Source organism: Littorina saxatilis, linkage group LG8 (assembly GCF_037325665.1).
Source record: "Littorina saxatilis isolate snail1 linkage group LG8, US_GU_Lsax_2.0, whole genome shotgun sequence".
NCBI lineage: Eukaryota > Metazoa > Mollusca > Gastropoda > Littorinimorpha > Littorinidae > Littorina > Littorina saxatilis.
The window spans coordinates 39,848,882-39,853,881 of record NC_090252.1 but is presented as its reverse complement, the minus strand read 5'-3'; positions in this window follow the sequence as shown (position 1 = coordinate 39,853,881).

Genomic DNA, 5,000 nt, shown 5'->3' with positions numbered 1-5,000 from the left:
TCTTGTTATTTTTGTTATTTCATTCTTTCTTTCTTTCTTTCTTTCTTTCTTCTTTTTCTTTCTTTCTGTCTTTCTTTCAATTTCCCTCTTTTTATCTTTCTCTGTTTTTATTTTGTGTTTAAAGTAACAACGTTGTAATTGCGTGCTTTCCTTCAGTTGATTGCATTATTTGTGTGGTGTTTTTTCCGTTTGTTTGTTGCTGTTGTTGTGCTGTTTGCTCACTTTCTACGGTTCTTCATATTATGGGAAATGAAATTCAACATGTCAGACAGAAAGCAGAGACTGGCATTTTGAAAAAAATAAGAAAAAAAAGTTTTAGGAGACAGGAGGCAGGAGTAGGTCGACGCTGTCTTTGTCTTTGAGACCGATGAACATAACTTTATTTGTGTTGATTGTTTGTATGATGCCCTGCAAAATAGCTAATGGCAAGTCAAATATGTGTTATTTAACTCTTGTCACAGGCAATGATGAACCATGGCAGGGGTGTGCAAATTTAAAAATAAACAACTCACCCACGGGTTAGTAGAATCTCATTTCCAGCTCACCCGGGAAAAAAATAGGTAACCCACTCCAACTTTTCTTATTTTGTCTTTGAAGTTTCACACACAGAAACATTGGATTATAAACAACGCCATGGTTGTTTTTCAGTGGCCCGAAACAAATTAGGGAGCGCTTTCTCATTGGTCAAAATGTAAAACTAAACTAAGGGATGTAACTCACATCGTTGAAGCAGACGACATTTTCGAACACGATCAATACTTCAGAAAAAGCGCCTTAGAAACAGTACTTACTGTTTGGGCTTCGGTTTGGGCTTTGTTTTCATTATGAAAAACAAGGGGAAATGTATTTTGGCCATTCATTTTAGTAAGGAGTTGGCATTTGAAGCTCTATCTTGAGTTTTGTTTGTGAAATTTTTAGCTAACCCACGGGAATGCTACTCAAAGACCTCAGCTAACCCGGCCAATTTTTAACTCCCCCCGGGTCACGGGTTAGTGGATTTGCACACCCCTGCCCATGTATAAATCAAGGCAAGTAATAGTTGAAGCTTATTGTTTGTTAGTTTGTTTGTTTAATTGTTTGTTTGTTTGTTTGTTTGTTTGTTTGTTTGTTTGTTGTTTGTTTGTTTGTTTGTTTGTCTGTTTGTTTGTTGTTTGTTTGTTTGTTTGTTTGTTTGTCTGTCTGTTTGTTTAAGTTCTGACAGCAAAGACGAAACATGCAACTTAGACATCTGATAGATGTGAATTTGTTCTTGGCATTTACCTCCAAGCACTCCAGCCATCTCATCCCGTCTTCTCCTTGAACTTATCTCCCTTACTACACCCCCCCCCCCACCCGATCACCCCCCATCTCCCTCCCCTACTTTCATCCACACACATTTCTCTTGCTTTTCCCTTTGAGTGTCTATGATTTCAAAGCGAGATGGCATTCTATGCGGCTCTTCCTATTCACCTTGTTTGAAGACAAAGGGCAGAGGGCACGGAAGGTTCGACGGCGCATGCGCGAAGGGGGCTAAGATGGCAGAAGATGCATGACGGGATATAAAGACAGATGTCGTTTGACCCCTCAGCTGAGAGCGTTACAAATGTCTCCCTCCCTGCGAGGCTGCACACATTATCGTACTCATACATCAAAACGTGGGCCTGCGCGGGTAAGAAGGTTTTCTGGGACTTCTTCTGGGATTTGGGCTGAGAGATTCTCTCTATGTGTCTCTGTTTCTCTCTGTTTCTCTGTCTCTGTCTCTATCCCTGTCTCTGTCTCTGTCTCTGTCTCTCCGTCTCTCTCTCTCTCTCTCTCTCTCTTTCTCTCTCTCTCTCTGTCTCTGTCTCTGTCTCTGTCTGTATTTGTGCACAACAAAGGGATGACAGTTAAGGCGGGACCCTCACAGATGTCACCGCATTATCTCCCTTGTAAACACCCCCATACTTGCAGATCACCCATCAGCTTGAGCACTTTGCGCTCAGTGTTCCTTGCCTTGCCGCGCTATTCTGATCTCTCCCAGACTGTAAGCAGAGGTGTGATTGTTTCCCTTTGCGCGGATAAAAGTCATCTCCGGTGTCTCAGTTGATGTCTAATGACACCGAAACCTGCTGGTCCTACGACGTTTGTTATATATATATATATATGCTACGATGGCAACTTTCTGGAATGTTATTTTGAGAACACCTCTCTCTCTCTCTCTCTCTCTCTCTCTCTCTCTCTCTCTCTCTCTCTCTCTCTCTCTCTCTCTCTCTCTCTCTCTCTCTCTCTCTCTCTCTCTCTCTCTCAATCTTTCTCCCGCTCTCCGATTTTTATTTTGTTCTCTCTGTTTCTCTATCTGAAGGTCAGGCTATCATGTAAACATTTTGTGACAAGTTACAGTCCCTGAGTTAGTTCTGAACTGTCACTCTTGATAAAGCGATTCGGTTGAAACTGGACCTGCTTGCAAACAATTCTGTCAACAACAACAAAGCAAGATACGGTTATTTCTCAGAACCTTTAATTTGTGACAAAACGAGCTAGACATTCTAAATTCTGTCGCCTTCGAAACATCGTAGGCCCGTGTTTTGTCCTCGTAGGACGAGATATGTCTGTTATTTACACGCAGGACACCAGAGGAGGTGTGAGCGTGTGCGACGCAAGTTGTTCCGGTTCCTGATAGTGTCATCGGTGCCAGACCTCTGTTAGAGTCGTGTTACCAAAGATACTGCAGCGGGATCTTTGGTGTTACTGATGTGACAGAGTGTTTGCTTTCATCGCCTTTTGTGCAGCTGGCCTCGCTAATGATGGTGCTAAATCCTCATAAATGCACACTCTGTAGAGAGGAATTCTTTTTCAAGGTGATCGTTTCATCGTTAAGGCCAAACAAAAATATATGTTGGTTTCAGGTAACGTGACCAAAAAAGATAGGGTCGGTAGGTCGGCTTTTCATTTGTTTAATACATTTTTTCTTTTTTTTTAAACTTAGTCGATTTTTAAAGGACGTTACTTCTCTTAGCCTCGGTTATGGTTCGCAAAATGTGCCAAAAGTTAAGTTTTTTTTTAGAAATGGAAAAAAAAGTTTTAGGGTCGGCGAGAAAAAAAATAGGGTCGCTCGGGTTACCCTAAACCAACATTTGTGTGTGTGTGCCTAATGATGGTGCTAAATCATCATAAACGTACACTCTGTAGAGAAGAATTCTTTTTCAAGATGATAGTTTCATCGTTTAAAGAGTTCATAGCGTAACGGGGGAGTAAACAGGGTATTATTGTTGACTACAGCTCATGCAGTGATCACTTTGGTGGACCCTTTTCGTTGTTCATGAATCGTCGATATTCTTGGCTGTACATTTTGATTTGTCTGAGATTTGTTGATTGGGTTGATTATTTTTTGGGATGGAATGGCGTGGTGGGGGTGGTGGATAATATTGATTTGATTGCTGCTTCGTCACGTACTCTTACCTTGGAACCACGGAAGTATGGTGTTTGGCCTTTCTTATGTCCAAGTTTCACAAGAATGTTACAACAGCATGAGTGTCTCGGGCGTCGACTCACCTGTTCGTGCGTGCGTGCAAGCGCGAACGCAAGCCCACTCTCACGCACGCACGCACGCATGCACGCACACACACACACACACACTCACACACATGCGCGCACACGCACGCACACACAAGCACGCACGCACACATGTGCACACAAAGACACACACACACACACGCACGCACGCACACACACACACACACACACACACGCGCGCGCGCGCGCGCACGCACGCACGCACGCACGTACACACACACACACACACACACACACACACATAGTATACAACCAACGTGCCTCTCAAGCCCTTTGAACTTTATGCGGAAACTTAGCATCAGCCCTCCCCCCTCCCCCCCCCCCCCCCCCCCCCACACCCCGCCTAAGAAAAAGGTTTCCTTTCTTCCTCCATCCTTTCTGTCTTTTTTCTTCGCTTTATCCTGTCGCTCAAGACATCTCATCTTGTTCTTTGTTCCCCCATGTAGACGAGACAAGGAGAAAGAGTGGAACGCTTTGTGTGAAGGTGGGTCTGACTTTGACAGATGGCTGTAGTGAAAACTTGCGAGGGAACCTAAGAGACTCTGCGTGTGAGCGATTTGTTTTTGATTGGCTGTTTTCATGTTTGCCAGTTGTCTGCCTAATTGATGAATGTATGTGTTCGGGATTTATGTGGTTTTTGTTTTGCTTTCGGGTGGCACTCTCTCACTCTTTCCGTATTTTTCTCTGTCTGGCTCTCTCTCTCTCTCTCTCTCTCTCTCTCTCTCTCTCTCTCTCTCTCTCCAATTCACCGATTACTACCCCCAAAAAAATGGTCCGTCCATCTACACCCCGTTAGTTTATGTTATACTTGTTCTTTACGTTACTTTGTGCAGGGTGTGTTGTTGGCACGTCTTCTTACCAATACATCTTTCTGACATTATTTATTTATGCACGCCCACTCCACCCGCTCTCTCCCTCGACATACTAAACAGCACCACACACACACACACAAACACACACACACACACACACACAAAGTTCTCTCGCGTTCACCTGTACTATGAACGTTAACTGAAGAGCGAACATTAGCAACACGTGGTGGCCATGTTTCGCGATTTCTAACATGTTTTAAGGAGAGTTCACGTGGTTATTTCTCGCCGTTGATTGGCATTATTGGCTGTTAGTTGTTTTTATGATGATGAGAAAGGGGGTGCGAGCAGGGCCCTTAATTGGCAGGGGCAGCACACATTCCCCTGTGGTTAATGACGTTTGGTTTTTGCTGCTTTTCGGGGCGTTTTATGGAAAAGTTATGGAAAATCGCAGTTTTGCTGCTAGTAATTGGTGTTTATGAATAGTGTGGAATGCATTCGCTGCATTTTCCGTTTGCCAGGAAAAATAGTTATGTTTTATGTTCGATTGTAGTGTAAACTTTTCCTTCTGCCAGCGGGTGATAATTATTTGCATCCATAGAAAGTTACAGTTTTGCTGCTCGTAATTGATGCTTAAGAATAGTGTGTTATGCATTTTCC